Source organism: Schistocerca cancellata, chromosome 8 (assembly GCF_023864275.1).
Source record: "Schistocerca cancellata isolate TAMUIC-IGC-003103 chromosome 8, iqSchCanc2.1, whole genome shotgun sequence".
In the NCBI taxonomy this organism is placed as follows: domain Eukaryota; kingdom Metazoa; phylum Arthropoda; class Insecta; order Orthoptera; family Acrididae; genus Schistocerca; species Schistocerca cancellata.
The window spans coordinates 16,303,164-16,315,959 of NC_064633.1; positions in this window are offsets into that span (position 1 = coordinate 16,303,164).

Genomic DNA, 12,796 nt, shown 5'->3' on the forward strand with positions numbered 1-12,796 from the left:
CCGATGCATTACTGCTGTTTCACTGTAGCCCTTGGACCTTCACATTGACAATGAAACACTGCATTGAATACAACAAGCGCCATTCCGACTCCACGTCCAGGCGAGTAACGGGCAAAAGGTCTGTGCTTGGAACCTTTCCTGAGAGTATAGTAGTAGATTCCGATTCACCGATGCAGGTTTACTGTAATCCTTGGGCCTTTACATTGACAATGAAAAAGAGAAATTGCAACGAATTGAAGACAACAGGCATCAAGCTGATTTCTGTCTAGGCGAGTAACGCTTTAGACAGTCAGCGTTTGTAACATTCCCTGGTTGTCCAATATTTGTTGACGATGCACCACGGCCAACTCACTGTAACCCTCGGACTTTCACATTGATTAAAAAAGTCAGAAATTTCATCGGGATTGGATACAACAAGCACCATGCCGACTTTTCTTCCAGGCGAGTAAGGCATCAAACGGTCTATGCTTGGAAACTTTGCTGGGAGTCCAGTAGTAGATGCTGATGCACCACTGCAGGTTTACTGTAACCCTTGCACCATCACATTGAAGACGAAACACAGAAATTGCATTGGGATTGAATACAAAGAGCACCATGACAGCTTCTCTCCAAGCGAGTAACGCTTCAAACGGTCTATGCTTGGAAATTTTCCTGGGAGTCCAGTCGTAGTTGTTGATGCACTGGAACCCTTGGTCCTTCACTTTGACAATGAAGCACAGAGATAGCATCGGAATTGAATACAATAGGCACAGGGCCAACTACGGTCTCCGCTTGGAGCCTTTCCCGGGAGTTTAGTAGTTGTTCCCGATGAACCACTGCAGGTTCACTGTAACCCTTGGAACCTCACGTTGACGATGAAACCTAAAAATTGCATAGGGGTTGAATACAACTTGCATCAAGATGACTTCTGAGCAGGCGAGTAACGTTTCAAACTGTATGTGCATGGAACCTTCACTGTGTTTCGAGTAGTTGTCTCCGATGCACCACCTCAGGTTTACTGTAACCCTTTCTCCATCACATTGAAGACGAAACACTGAAACAGTATTGGGATTCAATGCAACAAGCACCATGACGATTTCTGGCCAGGCGAATAACGCACCAAATGGTCTCTCCTTGGTATCTTTTATGTGAGACCTAAAGTTGTTTCCGATGCACAACTGCAAAATTACTGTAACCCTTGGATGTTCACATTGACAATACAACACAGAAATTGCATCGGGCTCGTATACAACAGGCACTACGACGACCTCAGTCCAGAGTAGTAACGCTTCAAACAGTCTGTGTGTATAACCTATCCTGGGAGACCACTAGTAGTTGCCGATGCACCACTGCAGGTTTACTGTACCTCTTGGACCTTCACATTGGCAATGTAGAACAGAAATCGCATTGGGATTGACTATAACAAACACCATGGCGACTTCTGTCAAGGACAGTAACGCATCAAATGCCCACTCCCCTTCCAGGCGAATAACGCATAAAACGGGCAGTGCTTGGAAACTTTCCGGGGAGTCCACTAGCAGTTGCTGATGCACCACAGTAGAGCTACTGTATCACTTTGACCTTCACTTTGACGATGGAACACAGAAATTGCATCGGGATTGAATACAACAGTTACCTTGCCAACTTCTGTCCATGCGATTACTGTCCCAAGCAGTCTCTGCTTGGAACCTTTCCTGCGAGTCTAGTATTTGTTTCAGATGCACAACTGCAGGTTTACTGTATCGCTTGGACCTTCACATTGACGATGAAACAAAGAAATTTCATCGGGATTCAATACAACATGCCTCATGTCGGCTTCTGTCCAGGCGAGTAACACTTGATCCGGTATGTGCATGAACCCTTCTGGTGAATCCAATAGTTGGTTCCAATGTACAACTGTAGATTTCCTGTAACCCTTGGATAATTACATTGACGATGACACACAGAAATTGCATCGGGATTCAGTACAAAAGGTCCCCGCCAGCTTCTGTCCAGGGGAGTAACACTTGAATCAGTATGTGCTTGTAAATTTTCCTGTGAGTCCAGTAGTTTTTTCTGATGCACAACTGCAGGTTTATTGTAACCCTTGGACGTTCACATTGATGATGAAACACAGAAATTGCATCGGGATTCAATATAACAGGCCACATGCCGGCTTCTGTTCTGGCGAGTAACACTTGAACCGGTCCATGCTTGGAACCTTTGCTGTGAGTCAAGTAGTTTTTTTCTGATGTACAACTGCAGGTTTATTGTAACCCTTGGACGTTCACATTGATGATGAAACACAGAAATTACATCGGGATTCAATATAACAGGCCACATGCCGGCTTCTGTTCAGGCGAGGAACATTTGAACCGGTCCATGTTTGGAACCTTTCCTGTGAGTCAAGTAGTTGTTTCCGATGCACAACTGCAAGATTTTCTGTATGCCTTGGACCTTCACATTGACGTTGAAACACAGAAAGGACATCGGGATTCAATACAACAGGCCCCATGCCGGAATCTCTCCAGGCGAGGAACATTTCAACCGGTCCGTAATTGGAACCTTTCGTGTTCATCCAGTAGTTGATTGCGATGCACTACTGCAGGTTTACTGGAACCCTTGGACCTTCACATTGACGATGAAACACAGAAATTACATCGGGATTCAATACAAGAGGCCTCTGGTGGCTTCTGTCCAGGCGAGTATTACTTGAACCGGTTTGTGATTGAAACCTTTCCTTTGAGTCTAGTAGTTAATTACGATGCAACACCGCATGTTTACTGTAACCCTTGGACCTTGTCTGCCGTGAGGTCGGTCGCTTGACGGCGCGTTCGGAGAGGCCCTGCCCGATGTCGGCGCGCCGTGAGTCACGGAGGCTCGCACTGGGTCGTATCGCTTGCAGTTGGGCGTGCCGCGGCAGTCCTCACGAGGGGACGTGACGCATCTCTCATAGCTTCTCCTTTCCAAGTGGCTCTTTCCGCCTTCCCGTGGTGCCAGACGTTAAGCTCGGCACTCTGCCTTGCGACAAAAGGGAGAACTGCGACCCAACCCGATGCGAAAGCGAAGGGTGCGTGGCACGGGGAGAGCTGTGTCGAGGGACCGAACATCAGTCCCTTTGTTCGCAGGGCACAGACCAGCAGGTGCTCTGCATGCCGGCGACCTCGTTTGTCGGCGTGTGATCGCGGCGCGAGTCGGCAACGGTGATTCGCCGCGCCCCTGGGTAACCGGGGCGTGTTCTGCCAAACCCAGGAGGTGGTGACACCGCCTGGGCCAGGTTAGATGGGCCCAGACCGCTGAACGACTGGGTGACCGGCCCGCCACCTGAGTAGGAGTGGGTCCCTGGCCGAGAGGTGGAAGCTCGGGCTAGTAAGCGGCGAAGGGCGAGAGGCGCATCCGCCTCTCCTGAGTGCGGGGTGCACTTGCCGAGGAGAGTCGGGTGCAATCGTCGACGACGGAGCCACCGATGGGGACCAGTGCGCTGGCGACCGCGCGCTGAACCCAGCAGCTGCAGAGTGCCCTTGGCCGCTGGGGCGAGGCTGGTGGGCGAGCTGCAGCAGTCCCCCCCCCCCCCCCCATGGGGCAAGAGACGGACTCCCAACCTTTTTTCACTCGTCGTCAGTCAATATGGCTGACCAAGAGATGAGTGATTCGAGTGCGCTTTCGAGGGCGAGTGTTTCTACCGTCCCTACCTTGCAGGAGGAAGTGGGACACGATGATGAAAAACGTTTATGATAGACATTGTAGAATAAGCCAAATCTAGGATTCAAGTGTGAAGAATGGCAAAATCAGCCAGGCTGCGGTCCTTGCAATAATGAATGCGCTCGCTTCCTGGGCTATTGCTAATGCTAAGCTTGACGGGCGTCTCGAAGAGCTTGAGAAGGAAAACGCCAGACTAAGACAACAGCCAGCTAAAACATGGACCGGAGTGGTAGCGCAAGCCGCAACTAAGGCCCAAACAACCAAAGAAACAATAGCCAAGATCTCAAAGAAAGCAGACGCAGCAGTCTTTCTAAGACCCCTGCCTGGCCAGACCATTAAGAAAGTTCAAGAAATCTTTACCACCACTATTGACCCTGCAAGAGACAAAATTAAAACAAACAATGTCAAAGCCACAATTAATGTAATAGTTGTAGATCTCGCTACTGAGGAAGACAGAGACAAAATATTGAACAACACTAAACTAAATACAGCCATCAAATGTGAACCACCTAAGAAGCGAAATCCGCTGGTGATTTTATATGATGTACCAGTTGGATTAACAGAAGAAGATATCTATGAAACAATGTACAATCAGAATTTTGAGAATATTGAATGGGAAACCTTCAAAAATGATTTCAAATTGCGTTTCAAAACGGGGCCTCGGGAACGGGACGCTGTCCATCATGACGCCGAGGTCTCCGGAAAAATGTGGCGCAAACTTACCACCATGGGCAAAATCTACATCGGGTTTCATGCCATTAATGTCAGAGACTGTCTAGTAGTCCCCCAATGCCACAACTGTGGCGATCTGGACCATGTCCACAAACACTACGACAGGAAACCGGCTTGCTCCAGGTGTGGGGCGGATGACCACGTAAGGAAAAACTGTAACAAGACTGCAACCTGCATCCCATGCACCAAAAGGGGAAGGAAACCCTGCAACACCACTGGAAGGAACTACCCGATGTACAGGATGTTGGAGCAAAGGTTAATCTCCCGAATCGACTATGGCTGAGGCCACACCTGTACTCAGGAGGCCAAAAAGGAAATACCCAAGCAAGACGCTGAAGGACGCTCTTAGGGCGAATAAATTCAGAGAATTTATTCAAAAAATTACTCAGTCACAACCTCAGACAATTGTAATGAAAGATGTAAGCATACAAACAGACCCTTGCGAACAACAAGACGCTCCCTCTCTTCCCAGCTGGGGATACAGGTCGACCAATGATCATTCTCGACCACAAACGCATCCTGTACTAGGGAGTTCACTGAAATCTGATTACACAGAAACAGTCTCAACCAAACATGTCCAAAGTAATGAAGTAAGTAGTACAAGTCCATCCTCATATTCACCATCTCAGAGAGGAATGGGAATCGATCCCTTACGAATTTACCCCAACCTGGAACACGCACTGCAATTATCTCCATTAGAGGAGCCGGCAGTACTCACCACAGCATTAAGACATGTGGTATGTGTCGGCCACGAATACGGGAGAGACGTCACCTTTCCAGTAATGGAGGCTGTGGACAGAATTCAGCTCTAGACAATGAATCTCCCCACCGACTTTGGGGCCCTACGAGACCTAGTCAAAAATATATTCGAAAGACGCAACGAAAAATTCGATACTGATGAATTATACCACCAATCCGTCATAACAAATGGTAGAGTAGCCCACGACTGGTCCAAAAACTGGCCAGATTCACATATTCACACCTACTTCCCACGTGAGCCAATTAAACGTGGGTCAGAGCAACACACATAATAGCAAATTAGTCTTGCAGGAACTCCGGAAGGTGGTGGAGGAGAAGAGTCTAGACGTACTCTGTTTGCAGGAACCGTACTCGCAAGCGGGGCGGATCCCTTCATGGCTGCCAACTGGCAAGTGATACACTGTGGAGCAGAGCCAAAGGCTGCAGTCGTAATTATCAACACAACACTCAGAGCCACAGTCCTTGTGCAGTTTTCTGACCAACACTGCAATGTCTTGGAGCTGCAATCGCCTACAGGAGTGCTATACATCCGTAACATGTACTTCCAATACGGAAGAGAGATAGACGAATTTTTGGATAAACTTACACAATTAGCCACGGCATTGCAGGGACGCAAGATACTCATGACTGCAGACATAAAAGCAAAGTCCCCCCCTATGGTTCAGTGGCACGCAAGACGATCGTGGACAAAAGGCAGAGGAAACAATAATGGCATTACAACTGGTGGTTGCCAACCGACAAGGGAACCCCCCACCCCTCACCTAATCCGGCGGTGGGGTAGTAGGCAAAAATATCGGTGTTACACTAGTAACAGCAAATCTCACCGCAAAAGCTGCCAACTGGCGAGTGTGGAACAGAACAACCACCAGTGATCACAACTTAATCACTTTCACTATAGGGGAAAGGGAGTGCCACTGGGACATGGGGTGGGAGACACAGTTCAATTATAACAAGACCAACTGGGACCACCCCGAGGAAGAGTGCGACATCCCGACATTGCTGGAGGGTGATGAAAGAGGTGAGGAGTACGCCGAAGAACTGGTACAAGCGATTACCAGGGCGGTACGAGCAGCTGTACCAACCAGGAGGAGAGCCGTTGCGGCCACCCTCACACCATGGTCTGTCGAACATACAGATGAACCAGGCTGTAAGGAGGGCGAGGAGTTACTACCAGCAGAGTGTCGTCTGGGGAGAAAAACAAAGATGGTTGCGGATCTACAGAGAAAGTAAGGAGCAATTTCAGCAGTAGCTTAGGGCAGTAAGGATCAGAAGTTGGGAAAACTATGTGAAAAGCCAATTGGGTACGGATCCCTGGGGAGTCCCGTACAAACTAGTACAGGAAAAAATAAGATCACCAATGGTGCTATCCACTGTCAGGGATGGGGATCGGATGACGGGCACATGGCAGGAAACTGCCGAGGCCATCCTTCGGGTCCTATTACTTGACGATGTGGAGGAAAATGACACAGAAGAACAGAATAGAATAAGAAGAGAAGACCTAAGGGCATATGAGAACAACACCAGAACCTACCCCTTCTCTGAAGCGGAAGTTGCTGCCCAGATCAAGGCCCTAAAAAGCGGAAAGCCTCCTGGCCCAGATGGCATTACTGCGGATGTGGTGCAATTCCTCGCCCCCCAGCTGGTAGCTCCTCTCACTAAGTTATACAACGAGTGCCTGAGACTCGGGAAATTCCCAGCAATCTGGGAAAAAGCAAACATAATCATAATCAAAAAGGATCCAGATAAAGATCCCACCGAAATCAAATCGTACAGACCCATCTGCCTATTAGACATACTGGGCAAACTTTTTGAGAGGCTACTGGCAAACAGACTGACAGCACACTGTATACAGTGCGCGATGAGTGACAGACAATTCGGTTTTCGTTCTGGGCGTTCTGCGTCGGACGCGATCGCCCTGGCTGCCGAGGTCTGTGACTCCGCCTGCACAAGTATGTCGTCGGCATCATGGTGGACATCAGTGGTGCCTTCGACAACCTGTGGTGGCCCTCACTCTTTTCCCGCTTGCGGGAGAAGAACTGTCCAGGGCTACTATACGGCTGTCTGAGGAGCTATTGTGCAGACAGGGAGGTCTGGCTATAGACCCCTAGCGGCAAAGTTAGTAGGACAGTGACCAAAGGATGTCCTCAAGGTTTTGTCCTAGGACCCCTCTTTTGGGATATCAACATGGAGCCGCTACTGGAAGACCTGAAGAGCAGTGACGATGTGATAGAGGTCATAGCAAACGCAGACGACCTCTTCCTGCTGGTCGGCGACCGTAACCGCGAGGACTTAGAGCCTAAAGTGGAGACAGCCATAACCATACTTACATCATGGTGCCACAAAACAAAAATGACTATCGCGTCCAATAAATCAACGTATCTCTTACTCAAAGGACAACTGGTCAGAAATCCCACTGTGAGAATCAATGGCTCGCCAGTTCTTCGGCGCCGCGAGGCCCGATATCTTGGTGTAGTCATCGAGTAGCGGGGGAACTTCTCGTCACACATTGATGCCGTGTCTCAAAAATCCTTAGTATTGCAAAACAACCTCATTGGAATAGGACACAAACGCTTTCATCTTCCACCCAATTTAATCAAACTATATCACAATAGTATTTTAACATCAATAGTAGGATCCGGATCAGGGGTCAGGGCACACAGAATCCCGAGGGTCATGCCTGCTATGGCCGTAAGAAGAGTGCAGCGTAACATGCTCCTACGTTCATCAGGGGAATACAGGACAACACCTGGAGGGGCGCTTCTTGTGCTAATGGGGATCTGTCTACTGGACATTAAAATCCGTGAGCAGGCCTTCTGGTACTGGGTGAAAAAGGAGAATAGGGATGAGATAAGGGAGATACTTGGGGTCTACGCTGGGGATAAAAATGCGATTAAAAAGAGAGGGATCGAACTATGGCAGGAACAGTGGAACAATGAGGATATGGGGCACAGAACCTATGAGCTGTTACTGTACATAGAGGAACGAGTAAAACTTACGTACTTCATGCCTACGAGAGGAATGCTGCACTTTCTTACTGGACATGGACCGTACCCCATATATCTATGTCGGTTTGGGAAGCAAGCTACACCTGCGTGTGACTGGTGCTGTGCAAGGCACCCCAGAACATGTGGTGTATGAGTGCCTCCTCTTCGTTGACGTAGCCAACGACCTACGTCAACAACTTCCGAATAACGACACGTACCATCTACTAAGGCATCACAACACCTTCAATGTCTTGAACAAGCTGACAGACGAAATCTCGAAAAAGGTCTTAAGAACTTTCTGAGGGACAACCATTAATCAGTAAAAAATTACACCAAGTCAGACTAAGTGCAATGTTCCGCCTGGCCGGGACTTGGCCAGCCGCTTCACGGCTGGAATCCGATTTGCTCTGGACTAGGGGGATGGGTGTACAATAACCGGATATGACCACGCACCAATTATGACACTAGATGTAAAATTAGGATAGATGCAGAAAATACGATAAAGCTTTTACGACAGACTGCAGCAAAACCAAGTTACTGGCCAGCCCAGTGCCAGAGGAATTCCCACTGGGATTAGCTCAGTGGGCCAGGCCAACACCCATCAGGTTTATAGAGCACTGGCACACCTGTAACGCTACAGGTATCATAAGATTTTTCGTAGATTAAGTAGAATAAGGAGCCACATAGCGGTAAGAACATAATTAAAATTACCTGTAGAATAAAACAGAGGGCAGCATTTTTATGTATGATAATAGGACCCACTAATGTACTTAGGTAGTGGGTTAATATGGATAATGTAATGAAATGAATAAAGATTTTTTTTTAAACAAACCTTTGGACCTTCACATTGACGATGATACACAGAAATTGCATCAGGATTCAATACAAAGGGCTCCGTGCGGCTTCCGTCCAGACGAGTAGCAATTGAACCTGTCAGTGATTGGAACCCTTCCTGTCATACCAGTAGTTGTTTCCAAAGCACAATTGCAAGTTTACTGTAACCCTTGGACCTACACATTGACGATGAAACACAGATATTTCATCGGAATTCAATACAACATGCTCCATGGCGGCTTCTGTCCAGGCGAGTAACACTTCAACCAGGCTGTGCTTGGAACCTTTCCTGTGAGTCCATTAGTTGTTTCCGATGCACAACTGCATGTTTACTGTAACCCGTGGACCTTCTCATTGACGATGAAACACAGAAATTGCTTCCGGATTCAGTACAAGAGCCCGATGGTGGTATCTGTCCAGGCGAGTACCAGTTGCACCGATCCGTGCTTGAAACCTTTCCTGGGAGTCTAGTAGTTATTTCCGATGCACCACTGCAGGTTTACTGTAACTATTGGACCATGACATTAATGTTGAAGAACAATAATTACATCGGGATTCAATAGAAAATGTTTAAGCCGCCTTCGGTCCAGGCGAGTAACACTTCAACCGGTCTGTGCTTGGAACATTTCCTGTGAGTCTAGTTGTGATTTTGGATGCACAGATGCAGGTTTACAGTAACCCTTGGACTCTCACATTGATGATGAAGCACACAAATTGCATCGGGATTCAATACAAATGGCACCATTCGGCTTCTGTCCAGGCGTGTAACAGTTCAAACTGTCTGTGCTTGGAACCTTTCCTGTGAGTCCAGTAGGTGTTTCCGATGCATAACTATAGGATTACTGTAACCCATGGTCCTTCACATTGACGACGGAACACAGAAATTGCATCGGGATTCAATAAAAATGGTCCCATGCCGACTTCTCTCGAGGTGAGTAACAACTCAACCGGTATGTGCTTGTAACCTTTCCTGCGAGTCCAGTTGTTATTTCCGAAGCATAACTGCCGGTTTACTGTACACCTTGGACCTTCACATTGACGACGAAACGCAGAAACTACGTTGGCATTCAATACAAAATGCCGATGGTGGTTTCTGTCCAGGCGAGTAACACTTGCACCGGTCTGTGCTTGAAACCATTCCTATGAGTCTAGTAGTTGTTTCCGATGCACCACTGCAGGTTAATAGTAACGATTGGACCTTCACATTGACGATGAAACACAATAATTGCATCTCAATTCAATACAAAATGTACCAGCCGGCTTCTGTCCAGGCAGTAACACTTCAACCGGTTTCTTCATGGAACCTTTCCTGTGAGTCCAGTAGTTGTATCCGATGCGAAACTGCAGGCTTACTGTAACCCTTGGACCTTCACACTGACGATGAAAAACAGAAATCATATCAGGATTCAATACAACAGGCTCCATGACGGCTTCTGTCCAGGCGTGTAACACTTCAATCGGTCTGTGTTTGGATCCTTTCCTGTGACTCCAGTCGGTGTATACGATAAACAACTGCAGGTTTACTGTCACCCTTGGACCTTCACTTTGACATTGGGACATAGAAATTGCATCGGAATTCAATACATGTCCCATGCTGGCTGTTGTCCTCGCGGTTACCAACCTCAACCGGTCAGTGCTTGGAACCTTTCCAGTGAGTCCAGTTGTTGACTCCGAAGCACACCTGTAGGATTACTGTTTACCTTGGACCTTCACATTGACGACGAAACGAAGAAATAACATCAGCATTCAGTACAAAAGGCCGATGGTGGTTACTGTCCAGGCGAGTAACACTTGCACCTGTGTGTGCTGTAAAACTTTCCTGTGAGTTTAGTAGTTGTTCCCGACGCACCACTGCCGGTTAATTGTAACGATTGGACCTTCACATTGACCATGAAACACAGAAATTTCATCGGAATTCAATATAGCATGGCCCATGGTAGCTTCTGTCCAGGCGAGTAACACTTCAACCGATCTCTGCTTGGAACCTTTCCTGTGATTCCAGTAGTTATTTCCGTTGCGAAACTGCAGGTTTACTGTAAACTTTGGATCTTCACATTGACGATTAAACACTGAAATCATATCGGGATTCAATACAACAGGCTCCATGCCGGCTTTTGTCGAGGCGAGTAACACTTCAACCGGTCTGTGTTTGGAACCTTTCCTGTGAGTCCAGTAGTTGTTTCCGATGCACAAATGCAGGTTTACTGTATTCCATGGGCCTTCACATTCACAACGAAATACAGAAACTGCATTGGGATTCAGTATAGCATGACCCATGCTAGCCTATGTAGAGACGAGTAACACTTCAACCGGTCTCTGCTTGGAACCTTTCTTGCGAATCCAGAAGTTGTTTTCAATGCGTAACTGCAGGTTTACTGTAACCCTTGGACCTTCACATTGGCGAAGAAACATAGATATCACATCGGGATTCAATACAACAGGCACCATGCCTTCTTCTGTCCAGGCGAGTAACATTTCAACCGGTCCGTGCTTTGAACCTTTCCAATGAGTCCAGTTTTTTTCCGATGCACAACTGCAAGTTTATTGTAACCGTTGGACCTTCGCACTGACGATGAAACACAGCAATTGCATCGGAATTTAAAGCAACAGGCACCATGCCGGGTTCTGTTCAGGTGAGTAACACATCAACCGGGCTCTGCTTGCAATCTTTCCTGTGATTCCAGTAGGTGTTTCCGATGCACAACAGCAGGTTTGCTGTAACCCTTGGACCTTCACATTCACGATGAAACACCGAAATCGCTTCGGGATTCAATACAAATTACTCCCTGCCGGCTCCTATCGAGGGGACTTTCAACCGGTCTGTGCTTGGGACCTTTCCTGTGAGTCCAGTTGTTGTTTCTGATGCACAACTGAACGTTTACTGTCACCCTTGGACCTTCGCATTGACGATGGAACAGAGAAATTGCATCGGGATTCGATACAAATGGCCCCCTGCCGGCTTCTAACGAGGTAAATAACACTTCAATTGGTCTGTGCATGGAAGCTTTCCTGTGAGTCCAGTTGTTGTTTCCGAAGCACAACTGCAGGTTTACTGTATTCCATGGACCTTCACACTGAAGACGAAACGCAAAAATTACATCGGCATTCAATACAAAAGGACGATGGTGGTTTTTGTCCAGACGAGGTACACTTGCAAAGATCTGTGCTTGAAACATTTCCTGTGGGCCCAGTATTTGTTTCCGATGCACAGCTGCAGCTTTCGTATAACCATTGGACCTTTACATTGACGATGAAACACAGAAATTACATTTGAATCAACACATCTCCCTTGCTGGCTTTTGTCCACGTACATACGACTTCGACCAGTCTCTGCTTGGGACCTTTACTGTGAGTCCAGTAGCTTTTTTCTATGCGAAACTGCAGGTTTACTGTAACCCTTGGACTTTCACATTGACGATGGAACACAGATTTGCATCTGGATTCAATACAACATGCCCCATGCCTTCTTCTTTTCAGGCGAGTAACACTTCAACCGGTCTGTGCTTTGAACCTTTCCAATGAGTCCAGTTTTTTTACCGATGCACAACTGCAAGTTTATTGTAACCGTTGGACCTTCGCACTGACGATGAAACACAGAAATTGCATCGGGATTTAAAGCAACAGGCACCATGCCGGGTTCTGTTCAGGTGAGTAACACATCAACCGGACTCTGCGTGCAACCTTTCCTGTGATTCCAGTAGGTGTTTCCGATGCACAACAGCAGGTTTGCTGTAACCCTTGGACCTTCACATTCACGATGAAACACAGAAATTACATTTGAATCAACACATCTCCTTTGCTGGCTTTTGTCCACGTACATAAGACTT